Source organism: Saccostrea echinata, unplaced genomic scaffold, assembly GCF_033153115.1.
Source record: "Saccostrea echinata isolate AGI-Se365-2 ecotype Australia unplaced genomic scaffold, CSIRO_AGI_Sech_v1 ptg000044l, whole genome shotgun sequence".
Taxonomy (NCBI): domain Eukaryota; kingdom Metazoa; phylum Mollusca; class Bivalvia; order Ostreida; family Ostreidae; genus Saccostrea; species Saccostrea echinata.
In genome coordinates, this window is record NW_026889793.1 from 4,584,285 (window position 1) to 4,600,600 (window position 16,316).

Here is a 16,316-nt window from a genome sequence, read left to right on the forward strand (position 1 = left end):
ACTTTATTTTAAATCCTTAGAATTGAGAAGAAGACTCACCAGTGTATTTTCACTATAATAAAAGAGCCTACTCTAAACCAGAAATTTTGACCTAGGATCATGAATTGCATGATTTGAGAACAATCTCTGCTTATCATTAAAAAGTACTTGGTTTATCTGCTAAATATATGGGAGCAGAAAAGAAAATTTTCACAGAATTGATGCAATTTAAATACATTATCAGCAAATCGAAACAACACAAAAGATTGGAAGAAGCTCCTTTATCATGATGATGATGTACTTTGTTAATCTGAATTGTCTTAGATCAGGATTAATAATTTTTCACTATATATACACTAGAGCTCCACTTTAGCAAGAGAAACCCTGACCAAGAGGCCATGCATTTCACAATTTTAGAAGAAGCACTCTTGATCATCCCATATATGTTCTTAGTTTATCTGCAAAATATAAAGAGGAAGAAAAGAAATTTTTAAAAAGAATTTATACATTTTCCCTATATGATCAATAAAACTCAACGCTTACTCCAGAACCCCTGATGTGCGGTCATGCATTTAACAATTTTCGTAGATGGTTTAATGTTTATTAGAATCATATAAACAGCTTAACTGCTTGTTGTCCAACAGTAAAGAATTTTTTTTTTCTAAGAATGCATTACTTCTGATACAATTAGCCTCATTTCTCAGGTCTGAAGAGGACATTGACCATATGAAGTTCATAGTTTTAATGCTATATACCAAAATTGATTGAAAATGGCTTAGCAGTTTTTGAAAAGAATTTCAAATTGTTCAAATATTAACGAACGACTGACGGCGGACAGCGCATGCCAGTGGACGAGAACAGCATCAGGAGTTAACTAAGTTGGCATAAAAAGTAAGGAGGGATCTCCAAAACAAGGCTTGTTAAATTCACCATATATCCTGACAATTTCTTCCCTGGAATTGTTTTTCATTTTTTTCGAACACAAAGTTTATTAAATTTATCTAATGTTTTACATAATGCATCAAATGAGATGCGGACCTTGACAACCATACATGGAACCATGTCCAATTTATCACAGTAATGGAAGTGTAAATTTAGTATTCCTTCCTGGAAACATATCCCATGTAAGGCAACTTCAAACCTCCAGCCTCGAGAAAAATAGAAGTCTGAAACATTCCTTACTACGAAATCATACCAAAGTCTCAGAAACTTAAATTAATTGAATCCAAAAAACATTTTTCACTAAGAGTTGACTTTCACGACCATGATTTGGAATTTTCGGTCTCTGATATGTGTGTTCATTTAAGAGAATGTTGCAGAGGACTTTTTTCAACCATGGGGTTTACTGAATGCCATTAAAAATGAAATAAGAATTCGACAACTTAGAGACGGTACCGTCACCGTTAATTAAGAGTGTTGATATTTCACTCCTTGTTAATCACATTGAAATTTCTTGACCCGGGACATGGACTTCTATGCTTCCTATCCCTTTGTTTATTTATTCAGTATAAAAAAGTAGGCATACTGATTTAAAGAGTGGATTTCGGGAAAAAAAAGTACCATTATTGTATTCTATAGGAATAGTAACTGATTTCTGGTATCCTACACTGACTTTTTGGCGACGTTGCTGTTTTCAAGTCCGATGTTTATTCACTTGGTATTAAAATATAGAGATAAAACAAGAGGCCAACGGGCTTTATAGGTCACCTGAGTATCATGTAACAACTTTCCAACCATTGAATTTGGTTCGTATTTTAAAACAGAGGCCATGAAATTTACAATTTTGAAAGAGGCACCATTGCTCATCATAATTATACAGTAAGCATGCTTACTTTGATTACTTAATACCCAGGGCAGAGTAGAGGAACAAACAAAAATGCATTTCCACTATATAATAAGTAGTGCCCCACCCCACAGGAACCCCTGACCCTGGGGCCACACATTTCACAAATTTGGAAAAGGCACCTTTGCTCATCATAAATGTTTGATTAATACCAAAGAGCAGATTGAAAGCATTAATTCATTTTCAGTATATGATCATTAGAGCCCCCCCCCCCCAATTCACGGTACCCATGACCCAGGGGCCTTGAAATTCACAATTTTGGAAGAGGCACCCTTCCCCATTATAACTATGTACTAAGATCATTTGCTTAATACCCAGGAGTAGAGGAGGAGATTTTCAAAGAATTAATGTATTTTCACAATATAATTAATAGAGCCCCACTCTTACACAAGAACCCTTGACCCTGTGGCTATGAAATTCACAATTTTGAAAGAGGCACCCTTCCTCATCATAATTATCTACATAGTTCATTGGTTTAATACCCAGGAGCAGAGGAGAAGATTTTTAAAGAATTAATGCATTTTCACTATATAATCATTAGAACCCCGCCATAACACCAGAACCCTTGACCCAGGGGCCATGAAATTCACAATTTTGGAAAAGGCACACTTCTTCATGATAACTATGTACATAGTTCATCGGCTTAATACTCATGAGCAAAGGAGAAGGTTTTTAAAGAAATAATGCATTCTCACTATATTTTCAATAGAGCCCCGCCCTAACACCAGAACCCCTTACCCGGGGGCATGAATTTCACAATTTTGGTAGAGGACTCAATGCTTATTACTATCATGCCAACAGTTTGACTGCTTGATGTCCAGGAATAAAGAAGATTTTTAAAGATTGCATTAATAATTAGTGGTTTTTGCCCCACCTCTCAGGCCCCAGGGGGGCAGGGGCTATGAATATCACAATTTTTGTTCCCCTTCACCCATAGATGCTATATGCCAAAATTGGTTAATATTGGTTGAGCTGTTTCAGAGAAGAAGCTGAAAATGTTCAAATGTTAACGCACGACGGACGACGGACGACGCACGCCGACGGATGAAAAAAGATAGCAATAGGTCACCTGAGTAAACTCCTAGGAGTCGGATCACGGATACTTGAGATGGTGCCATCATGCATTTCTCCAGAAGTAGTAACCGACAAGCTGTGCCTTGTCCAAAACCTTTTGACTGCAGAGCAGGAGACTTGAATGTGTCCAAGCCTTTTTTGGTTTTGTTTTCATTTATTAAAGTACAAGCATAAAATTGTGAATAGCAGTGATAAAGCAGTTATTGATATCTTAGGAACATGGCATTATTACCTCAGAATTTGTTCTCATATATTTTAACAATGAGTTAATGATTTTGAGTGCGCCAATTTTAAATATTCCGACACTGATGTTGGGCACTTCGAGTTTCTATCAATCTTGGAAACATTAAAAGATTGTACCTCACCATTTTTTTTGACAAATGTGACTAGTTCTCAAACCTGAAAATTTAAGATTGCTGGACAGGGGACTTCCATACTTTTGAATTCAATGTTTATTTACTTACTATAGGTTTGTTAAAATTCCTCACTAAATAAATCAATATCTTTAGCATACATAAGTGAGTAACGCTTTACTTTAATGCATACTTTATTTTCCATTGAATTAATTAATTAAGGCAAAGAAACATTGAAAGATTTATATCGTATATAGGCTTAATTACTGAGCTTGTCTATCTCGATTTCAAAATAGGTTACCTGGCATTTACCTTCAGGAAAAATGCTGTAAGAAAATAAAAAAAATGATGAACAAAAATCACCGCTGTTTAATTTCGTGCAGAAAATGCATGTTTATAAAGAGTTCAGTTAATTTGTCTAGGCCAAATGAATTGCAAAAAAAAAAAAGCATGGATTGACTTCCGATTTAAAAGTACACTCCAGATTTTCTGGTATTTGATTTAAGATGTATGGGTAGATTCCTCTAACAGAATAAAAAATTCAACAAAATCGGAGTCCTTTTTAGACCATCTTTTTTTTTTTTTTTGATTGAAAATCCTGCCTCTCAAGTGTTTCAATTTTCAGAAGAAAAAAAAAATAAAATTGAGAAAATTGGATTTTTTTTTCTTTCGGATGTCGAATTTGAGTCGGGATCGAGATTTTAAATTTACGAACTTGGTTAAATGTAAAATTAATCGATAGGAGTTCATTAAAAACATTTCACCGGTTCGGAGAACAAATGAGATGCTGACAACTTTGTAGCACAATGACATGTTGGTAAGATAATAATGTATCCGTATTCATGGGTATCTGCATGTTAATTGATTTCCTCCAACAGGTTAAAAACTGCCCATGGAAGCTATAGCAACAGACATTATTTAGGTCTCTGATAAAGCTTACTAGATAGAATGTTCTATTGTTAAAATGATATTGTCCTACGGACCCGGTTTTACGATAGAATTCGTTCCGTGTATTGGCAATGTTGCAAAATAAACACAGGCGATAACTCGGAACTCTGTGCATATTCTATGAACATTCCAGAGATATCCGAATGTCAACATGACGTTAAATTTGAAGCGAGTAAAAAACGTTGACAAAATGAGTTGAATTTTCGTATTTATATGTATTAGTTTTTTAAGTTAAAAGGCATATACATCTTATGTGCTACATCGCAAGTATATGGGACGTATTCTAACTGTGGTGAGGGCTTGTCCCGACACAAAGTAAGATTATTCTAACTAAAAGCTTACAAACTAAGCAACATTTTTCAGAAAAAGATCGCTAATGCATCAAATTTAATGAATAAAACTATGGGAGAAGTGTAATCCTTTATAGGATGAAATAAACAATAGTCTAAAGAAATGAAATATTTCAACTTTTAAAGAAAACAAGTATGTACAAATACAGGTATGTAGTATCGTTTTTGAATGTGGCAGCCAGAAAAATTATTTTACACTTAGTTGAAATTTTTTTTGACCCTCCTGATCTCCTCCAAATGCTCCCTGTCTGTTATATGACAGGAATATTTATTTTAGGTCTCGAGTATATTCTTTGTACAATTTCTACACATTCACGTATTATATTTAAAAAAAAGAATATATATTGAAAGAGATTTAAAAAACTGATTTTTTTTTAATTTATACATTTATTTTGACTGACATCTCAAAATTTACGTCGTTGGCCAAAACTGGTAGACGATAAAATAAACAATTAAAGGTTCCACCTTCCTATTTTTAACCATTGTTTGGCTAGTGGCTAGGAGCTTGTTAGGAGAGCATCAAATAAGAAGCAAAAATGAATGAAAGAAAGTCGATTATTTATCCAAAAAGAATATTTTTTATTTCCTCCTCCTACGGGACTTTTTCAGTTCTGGTGTTCGTATACCTAAGATAAACAAGATGTGTTTGTGAACCACTGATGCCCCCGTATTGCAGCTTAGGGCAAAGGTTAAAGTTTCTCAAATGCAAGTCAAACTCCAGGTCAAGAAATCAAAAATATTAGTACCCAAAGAAAGGTCTTGTCTCGAGAAATATACCTGTGAAATATGAAAGCCCTAGTACAAACCGTTGAGAAGTTATGGAGAAGGTTAAAGTTTTTTTCAAAGTAAGTAAAACTACAAGGTCAAGGTCAAATGGTCCCCAAGGGGAGGTCTTGTCACAAGTGATACACATGATTGTTAAATGTAAAAGCTCTAGAACCAAACGTTCAAATGTTTTGGTCAAATTTTAAATTTTTTAAAAGTATGGCAAACTCCAAGGTCAAGGTCAATGCCAAAATTGTTGATATCCAAAGGAAGGTCTTGTCAGAAAAAATGCATATGATAAGTATGAAAGATCTAACACCAACTGTTCAGTATTTATGGCCAAGGTTAAAGTTTTTCAAAAGAATGTCAAACTCCAAAGTCAAGGTCAAAGGGTCAAAGTTGTCTGTATCTAAAGGAAGGTCTTCTCACAAGGAATGCATATGTGAAGGATGAAAACCTTAGCACTAACTGTTCAACATTTATGGCCAAGGTTAAAATTTTTCAAAATTGAACTAGGTCAAACTCAAAGGTCAAGGTCAAAAGGTCAAATTGTTGGTATCCAAAGAAAGATATTGTCACAAGAAGTACACATGCGAAATATGAAAGACCTGGCACAAATTGTTCAAAAGTTATGGCCAAGATAAAAAAAAAATTATCAATAGGTTAAACTCCAAGGTCAAGGTCAAAGGATCAAATATGATGGTACCCAAAGAAAAGCCTTGTCAAAAGGAATACACAGGTGAAATATAAAAGACATAGCTCTATCCAATCAAAAATCATGGGCAAGGTTAAAATTTTTGCGGACAGACAGCTAGACAGACAGACAGACAGACAGACAGGGCAAAAACTATATGCCCCCGAATCTTCAATTACGGCGGCATAAAAAATGCTGGCCTTATGTGCATTTGTATAGAATATATGCTATTGAACATATCTTAACTGTCGTAGTTCCAAAAGTTTTGAAATTACACAAAATAATATATATCTAAAGGCAGTTGAATATTTGATAACAATTTAATCACGCACCCTCAAATAATCATTACAAATATCAATCTTAAGACTGAATTGTAGTATGTGTATGTACTTTTATACAATGCATATATTTACTCTCAGAAAGAAAGAAAGAAAATGTCAAAAGAAATCAAAACGTCAAAAACCTCAATTCGTTCGACACAAACTAACATTTCCAGAGCTTTGAAATCGCCTTATTGTAAATTTTACACCGATGAAAAAAAAATTATAAACAATTTACGTAGTTTGAATTTTAAGGATACTGTTTCGTACAAGTAATCATGTCTAATAAGAACAAAGCTAGATATTGTATCACCTGTATATATCCAGTGTAAGAAATATTTGACAAATTCTGTGTTAAGTAATGACTTAATATACATATTAATAGATTTCTTTATTGTTCGTTCAGGCAATATTCGTGATAAATGAAAATCTTATTTAGCTATCGATGACATAACGACAACTTCATGAATTTAAAACACACATCAATGAATACCATCTTTTAAATATATTCTTAAAAATAAAGGACTGAAAGAAATAAAGTACATATATCTATAGGTGTGGCATTTGTATATCCGATATTTTCGCACAAAAATAAAGGGCATCAGGGATATTATACAATTATGCACTTTTTCGATGGTGAATATGGTTTGTTATTCACCAGAAAAATATCAATATTGACCGAGGCGAAGCCGAAGTCAATATTGATATTTTTCTGGTGAATAACAAACCATATTCACCATCGAAAGAGTCTATAATTGTTTATTATATAATCAGGATTTAATGAATAACACATTGAAGGCCGCCTAATGATTCTATTTTCATTATCGAACTTCTGTCGCAGAAACATAACAAATGTCCAGATCACGACCTATAACTCCGTGTTTTCTTTTCGCTGTGTGTGTAAGACATCGAAATGTTAAGAAAATAATCCTGTGTTAGTCTTGCAGAATAATTTTTCCTGTTCATATATTCAGCTAGCTCCGGTCGTTGCAACCATTGTTTTCAACGTTGTTTGAGGTATTGATTGTGACGTCACAATGCCACTGCACGCGCCCTGACCCTCCAGTGAATACAGCTTCAAATCCGGTGAATATGTAGTGTTATGAACTGTTTGCGTTTGTATAGATTATATAGGAGATATTTATAGACTATACAAACAGTTATAACGCAAACAGTTCATAACACTACATATTCATCGGATTTGAAGCTGTATTCACTGGAGGGTCAGGGCGCGTGCAGTGGCATTGTGACGTCACAATCAATACCTCAAACAACGTTGAAAACAATGGTTGCAACGACCGGAGCTAGCTGAATATATGAACAGGAAAAATTATTCTGCAAGACTAACACAGGATTATTTTCTTAACATTTCGATGTCTTACACACACAGCGAAAAGAAAACACGGAGTTATAGGTTGTGATCTGGACATTTGTTATGTTTCTGCGACAGAAGTTCGTTAATGAAAATAGAATCATTAGGCGGCCTTCAATGTGTTATTCATTAAATCCTGATTATATAATCAGTATTACTTGACTCATGAAGGATTTAATAACGAAAAATTAGCATCTTCACCTACCTTTATGAAAATATTGTAGTCCATTGAACAAGATGAATTCTTCCGCAGAAGATTGTGCGCAGTGTAGGTATTCAGTTCAGTAACAAGAGACTTGCGGGACATAAAGCTTACTGCAGTCTCTAAATCCTTCCATTTAAATTAAATTTGCTATGCAGATACAGGTATATGGAAATATTATAATGTCCTTACCATGATTAAAGCAATGTTACAGATAATATGTAATATCATCCTCTCTCTCACAAAATACATAAAACAAAAGTGTTTTTTTTTTTTTTTGTTTTTTTTTTTTTCGAAAATGTCTATGTGAAAGAGAAGCAGGGAATGAAAGAATCACAGGGGACTTCTTGCTGGTCACTTAGATGGATTTAAGTTAAGGTTTGTCAACATAAAGACTAAACGGTTTGAATTTACAAAATCTTTATCCATCAGAGTAATAAAATTGTTGAGACTTTTGAAAGCGTAATTAATTTGAAAAAGATGGTTTAAAAATAAAGGAAAAACATGCTAAATAGTATCGTGTAAAATGGTTACAAAAGCCTCAGATCTACAGGACATGGTTCACATGTCTTTAGTCAAAACCAGTACACTGCAAAAGTTGTCTTCAGATGCACTAGGGTAGCAGCGTTGTCGATACAGTTGTATATTACTACGAGGGTTGTTAAAAAATAATGACATTTGGCTGTTTTAATCAAGATTTATTATTCTTTCATTCTTTTAATCGTCCCTGTCCTTCAAAGCACTCAGCTATGGCCTGGATACACTTTCTTTAAACGATCAATCAACTTCTGAAGACATTTTTTCATACTCTTCAGTAGGGACACCCATCATACACTGATTATTTCCAGACCTAAGGGTATTTCGTAATTTGTATCTTTTTTTCTAGATAGGTGGAATTAAAGTCTGGGGGAAGAAAAAGAAGTCGCGAGGGGCTAAATCCGGAGAAAACGGGGGGGGGGGGGGGGGAGGGAGTAGGACAGTGACCTTTTCCGCCTCAAAATCCTCGCTCACAATGCCTGATTTGTGTGCAAGCGCATTGTCGTGCAAAAGTCAAAGTTACGGATGTACTTCATCCCGTTTTGGGCGACGACTTTCGTTATATTTCTTCAGGTTTTTAATTTAAAAACAAAAACAAAAACAAAAACATTGTTATACAAGTTCCTGTGACAGTTTTGCCCTGTGGCCCAGGAATTTGCATGACAGAGCCTTTACTGACAAAGAAAATAACATATAAAACCTTCTTCACGGTTCATAATCCTTAGCAATACAAGCACGATATGCATTCGTTTGTGCCCATATTCTGTTTTTGCTCAAATACCCAGGTCTCGTCACCGGTAACTCAACTATCTTTTTGGTATATTTTGGTTATAATTTTAATATTTTCTTTGCATTTTCAGCGCGGACTCTCTTGTTCATCGCTAAGCAAATGAATTATTTACCTAGCATTCATTTTTCTCAGCTTTAGATTTTTTTTTTCAAAACACGATGACATGCGTTAACGACAAGTTTGTCATTCTATCCAGTTGCCTCAATGTATACTGCAAATAGGATTATTTCGCCCAATGTTATTTTCGCCCATTCACACATGCAAATAATGTTGTCCCGTTTTAAATTCACAAATCACAGTTCTCTTTTAAGAAATTATACTTTTTCCCCTCTTTTTTTTTTAATTCTCCCTCTTTTAAATTCGCCCACTTGTGAATAGGGCGAAAGGGGCGAAAATAAAACAGGAGTGAAATATTTCCTGTAGAGAATCTTTTTTCTGTAAAAATTGGTGGATTTTTACGATGTTATTATTGGTTGTAATTATTGCAGGGCGACCTTGCAATTGGCGAGCAGCATGTTTGAGGTGTTTATAACCTCTTTTGAATTTAGCAACCTACCAACAAACAGACCTTTGAGACATTTGGCCATTCCCATAGATACCACAGACCTCATGATGAATATCTACGGGTTTATGCAAAGTAAGGACCTACCTTTTATATATGTCTTATTTTCAAGTGCATTGTTTTGCTCTTTTTCAGACATTTTGGGTAAAGTGAAATGCATGTGCCATAAAGCCATATACACTGGAGACAAGCCAGTGAAATTGTGAACATGAGGTGTTTCTTTTCCTGCTATGTTCCAGTAATCAATCTAACTTGTCAATTTTTAATCAGCAAGATATTTACATCATTTTCATGCGAAGAAGACTTAATGACATTATTTTTGGAACACTCCTCGTATATATATATATATATATATATATATATATATATATATATATATATATATATATATATATATATATATATATATATATATATATATATATATATATTGGAATGCAAGTTAAAGTATCGCATGTTTTGCTATGTACTGTATCTTTCAAATTGGATAACTTTTTTAATATAAAAAGAATCCACAGTTTATATATAATTTATGTTTTATATATTAATTGTATCTTTAACTAAATTTGTAATTGAAGCTGTCAGTGGAGTATATACAATTCAGTTGACTACTGGTCTCCTAAGAGTGAAAAGAGATGGACTGTCTGAAAATGTATCTTAACAATTCCATCAATAAAAGTTGAGTAAGAGATACAAACGGAAGCGAAATGATCTCTACACTTGAACTATATGGATTTGAAAGTATTGATCAAAGCAAGGTATTTAATAATTTCAAAATAGAAATGTCGATATGTAAAGATAAATTGGGTGAAACTCAAAATATTTTTAATAAAAAGGGTGGTGGTGGAAATATTTATATGTTTTTATTGATATAACTATATGACGGCCGTAATGAGAAAAGGGTCCTTAAGGTCAAATTTTCACAAATTGATTTTTTGGTAATCATATATTATATATATTATTTATATCGATAAAAAATATATAAATATTTTCGAGAATGAAGTGAGAGAATTTTTATTTTTATTGAATTAACTTCGCGGAGTTGGGAATTTAAATTTTTTTTAAATCTTCACTTTATTTGGGATTCAATGAAAGTTCCTTTACCCTGTATTTGCTATCGTATACGATAAATGACCGACAAAGTTTTTCAAATTAGGTGAAACTCAAAATATTTTGAAAAAGGGGGGTGGAGATACATCAGGAGCTGAATCATAGGGATGGTCATAGGGGGTTACTGTCCACAGCACCACTTTTGAAGAGTGGGAGAGGAAAGAGCATTTTTGTGCTCCTCCCCAAGCTTTTTTTTTTTACCTGAGTATAGTATAGATCTGCTAATACATGTATATCCCCAAAATAAAGATGAATACTCTCAGTTCGATAACTAAAGTAATAAGACATAAATATATTTATACAAACCTGAAATAGCTATATGTAAAACATGTGATAAAAAGAATCTGCCTTGGTTTGTGGTTTGATTTTGTTTATCCAACTCGCTGCGGTTTTTTAACCACCTCGATATTAGACAAATTTAATTTTGAATACAGATACTGAAAAATAAGTATGTAGTTATTTAATTTAAATCACTGATATAAGTGAATGGGAAATGTTCAATCTATATAATAAAGGATTTATAGAACTTCTATTTGTGAATATTGACACTCGGTGGCTGTGCACTCTCAAGCTTTTGCATTTGTACAGCCAACTCGTTTACCAATATAACTTGAATAACCAATAATCATATAATACATAATAAAAATACAGTGGCCAATCAGATCAGCAGTCTAACATAACAAAGACAGAGTATACACGTGTTCGATTGATACACGTAACGTATCGTACATATTCAAATTTATACGTTAAGACCCTGGCACCTGGTTTTATTGCGTTGTTTTACTTGACAAAAAGAAACAAATTTAGACAATCATGAGTATTTGAGATTTATTTTTATGATCTGAATTTAAGCATTTTTTTTCCAAAATGTGCATTTAATAATCTTAAAGGAAGACGTATTTTTTGTGTCAAAATTATAATTATGTTCATAGAATCATGAAATAAAAAACAAATTCAAATAATTGTACAATCACAGAGAGAAAACACGGTTTACATGAAAAATAAGTGCATCAAATCTATATGGTAAAGGATAGTCAAAACAAAATTTTCTCAAGTACAAACATTTTCCACTAACAGATCTAGAATTATACATGGGAGGAGGAAGGGAGGTGGTGGTTAAAATTACCATAACCTCGTGTTTCCACCGGATTTCAATATTGGGAACTCGATCCCCATAGCCTCGTATTTCCACCGGATTTCAATATTGGGAACTCGATCCCGACTAAAGTTGAACCCGATCTTAATATAACATACTAACGATGACTGCAAAATATAATTGACTTGACATTTACAATGTAAAAACCTTGCATATAAAACATTTTATGAAACATAAGATTTTATTTAACACATATTGAAAGACAAGCTTTCTTACTGAAGCGTACAAACGAGTATCTTTTGTAAAGGTATCAAAAACAGAGATGCAAGTTCGAGACGAGGATTACAGTCACTGTTTCAGAAGCAAGCAAATTACCTATCTCCATTCTAAACCGTTTACAATTACCCGAATCAAGTATATATTAAGAGGAGACATGTAGCAGTAATTCTTTTCTAGATAATACATGTATATATGAAAATTATACTTTTTCTAAAAGCTCCACAAACGTATAAATTCATACATGTCTCCCACAGCTGAATGAGAAATGCCGTATTATGCCTGATTGTACGTCCACAAATTATGATGTTATTTAGAACAAGCATTCTGATAGTATTGCAATAGCAATACTATTCCCCTACCGGCAAGTGTAATCTATAGTTCCCATTTAAAATTAAAAATGCTGTATTTCCGTAAAAAACTCATTGAAGCAAAACATAATTCAAACTTGACCTGTGACTCATCAAGATATACTCACATACCAAAAGTCAGCTCAATATCTGCAAGCGTTTAGAAAAAAAGTGCGGAAAACCCTTAAAAATTAAAAAAGGCCGTAATTCCCTCAAAAATCAATGAAGCAGAACGAAATTCAGACTTGATCCGTAACTCATTAATATACACTTACATACCAAAAATCAGCCCAATATCTGCAAGAATTTAGAAAAAAAGTGCGGAAAACCAAGTGGGACAGACTGACAGACAGACAGAGGGACAGCTAGACGGACGGACAGACAGACAGACGGACAGACTCAGAGGCAACCTATAGTCCCCTCCGGTTTCACCGGTAGGGGACTAATAAAATCAATATGTAATGTATTTTGCAGTATGTGCATGTCTTAAATACGGGACGTGGTCTTGTCTTAGGGTCAAGATAATAGAGAACAGTGAGACGCATACTCTTTCTTCAAAGAATAGGAATATTTTCCACCCATATGAGTTGTGAATGTTGATCAGATTTTCCGAAATAAAAGTCACATCTTAGAAGCCATGGTCATGAATTAATGGGAGTGGAATCGTGTTTCTACGGAAATATGTGACTGCATACATCGCCTTAAGTAATACTACGTGGAAAAAGGACTTCTAGAGTATAGTCAAACTGTAGTTGTCTCTGATAATCTTCAGGTGTATTTTAATATTTAAACTCAAGGATGTACCTCTTTGATCAAGACCTGATTGTCAATTAAGATTGCCATGAGCGTACTTAAGAAACAGACTAGATATTAGTTAATGTAATAAAAAAAAAATCTAGCTGAAAATGTTACATTATATAATTGATGACTGTAAAATCGCATTTTTCTGCATGAAAGGACAGAAAAAAAGATTTGTTTACATTCATGAATCCCTATGAATTCTTCTTAGTCCATGCTTTAAAGCAGTACACTTTTTAAATAAAAAATTTCTGAGATTGTTGATATTTCACACGTTTATATTTTGAGTTGACAATTTTAACAGTTATGTCAATTGCATTTATTGCTTTTGGTAAACAGTAGTATTGATTTCGTAAGAAAGACCAAAATAGATCTTTTAAATAAAGAAATTGACAGGTTTGCAAAATTCCAAGTGTCTGGAGTCTTTTGTGTTTGAATGCTAAAACTTCTTTATAGTGCATTGAAACAAAAAAAAAGATTTTGCTGATAAAACACAACAGAAATAGCAGGACAGTGATGCTGTCATCCTTCTACACGAATGTCGGTTATCTAAATGTCAGATCTTTGTAAATTCCTTTTCATGTAAACAAGGTATCGCATTCCGTTCGTTCTTAGTGTCAAGATTTAGAACAGATTTCTTGATAAGGAAACAAGATATTTTAAAAATCATTTTTAGAAATTTGACCTATTTCTTCTTATAGAAAACCATATTATATTCTCTTTGAATATCCGTATCTAAATGTTAGAATATAACATAGACCAAGCAAAAACTTGATTTAAAACATTTATTAAACGGTGACTTTTTTCGACAGACCTCCAACAATTATTTATACAAATAAAAAGAGAAAACGAAAACATAAGGTATCTATTGTGGCGAATATAGGTCGTTGTGTGTTAAAACAAATTAAAGCACTTGTTATTCAGAGCAAGTCAAGCATATGTATGTTACATGTACATAAAGACCATGCAGCATTAACAACAGATGGTTACTGAACCATCTCCTTGTTTTGGAATTTATGTAATATGAACAGAAATTCGTTCCTTAATTAAATATAATGCAAATAAACAGAAATTGAGAGAACATTTCAAAGGATGGGGTTGGCCGAAGGGGGGGGGGAGGATTTGCCTAGAGTTCGACCTGGGTTAACCGCAGACACTTGCCTAAAAGTTTTGAAGGTTTCAATTGGTCAAAAGTGTACGATTTTTTATTCCAAATGGTGAAAACCAGTCATGGTTGCCTACTGGTAGGGCGTTTGCTTCGTGATCGGAAAGTTCGGGCTCGATTCATTTTTGTTTCGCCGCGTCAACGTATGTAATGATTTTCGCTAATCACCGGACACTAGAAGTGAAAGTCACTGCATGGTCCTTTGTATTAGACGATAAAAACCGAGGTCCTGGTAGGTGTTGGCAGGACAAAGAACCCTAACTGCTCAATGGCCCTCAGTGACGAGTATAGAACCAGAATTGTAGCCCTTTACCGGTACATGGAAACGTCATTATATGAGTTAGAAATTCTCGAATGCGAAGTTATATAAATAATATACAGTCATTAAATCAATTCAATGATGGATTTTGGGTTGCAACATAACTCAGAAGCAGTTGAACATTCTCAATCCTTAATATGTCAGTTTAAAGAGTCCCCCCCCCCCCCCATTCCTTTTAAAGTGTTTTCAATAAACGAAAACAATCAACATGACTGACTTGATAATGAAATATTAGGAGCGAAGACTTTAATCAACTTCTAAATTGCATTATAATTAATATATTAGTAGTAGTAGGTGTAGAGTGTTGAGGCGATGTAATGTACCTCATCAGGGATCCAAATTTAGAGATACCTTACTTATTGATACTGGATGTAACAACTTTTTGATTATGGCATGTTGATGGCCAAGCTTTGTTTCTTTTAAAGGAGTTGTCTTTCCTTTCGTGAAGTCTAATAACTGAGTTTATTTCTTTGTCAGTACACTACGATGACCGATATCAGCCATGTCATTCTACAGTTAAATTAAGTGTACAATGTCAGTGCTATGTACAGTTTGTTTGTCAGGTTACTCATTGCTTGAGTAATGTGTACAAGGTGTTCACCAAAATTTCAACGCTGTCACGGCACTCACATTGCTCGGAAGATGTGAATTGTATACATGTGTTATTAATTGACGGTTTACTCCTATCTGCAATTGAAATTCTTCAAAAACATAAAAACAAATTCTTACATCTGGAAACAGCAGTAGGGGCATAAAGTATGGTCAAGGAGGCAATAAGTTTTAATATGAAAGAGAAAACCTTTGGTAGGATAAAAGATATATAAGACTAAACCTATAATATTTAGAAGAATATTTGTCTGCTACTGTCCCCATTCTTCTTTGAAATAAAATATTGACTTTTTAAAATTCCTTAATGACTGACTGACACCCTCCGTCGTAAAAAAAAAAAATCCAGAATTTGCATTTGTTGTGATTTCTGAGAATGATTATTTCTTAAGAATATATCATTTTCATTTTTTTTTTAATGAGATGTTTCAACTCTTGATGATGTGTTTTCCCCCTAAAATGCAGAGTACGATCATGTACCTTTCAAATATATTAATGTTTGTCAATTAATTAGTTGCTTCTTAAACGTGCAGTAACATTGATGTTAAACAGGTTGTCTGAAAGATTCGATAATTCAGTATACACGTATACATAAAGTTCTTTGTCATATCACTCAGTTAAGGTAAAATACATGTATACAAATGCATGTGTATCAATCCTACAAATCTGATTTAATTTCAACACATTTTTGTTATTTATAAGTAAAATGGGAGTGTGCACAAATTCTAAAAACATAATACGCCCTTACACTGCAAGTATACGACAAGTTTTAATTGGATTTCTTAATCACGTAAATTTAAAAGTGAT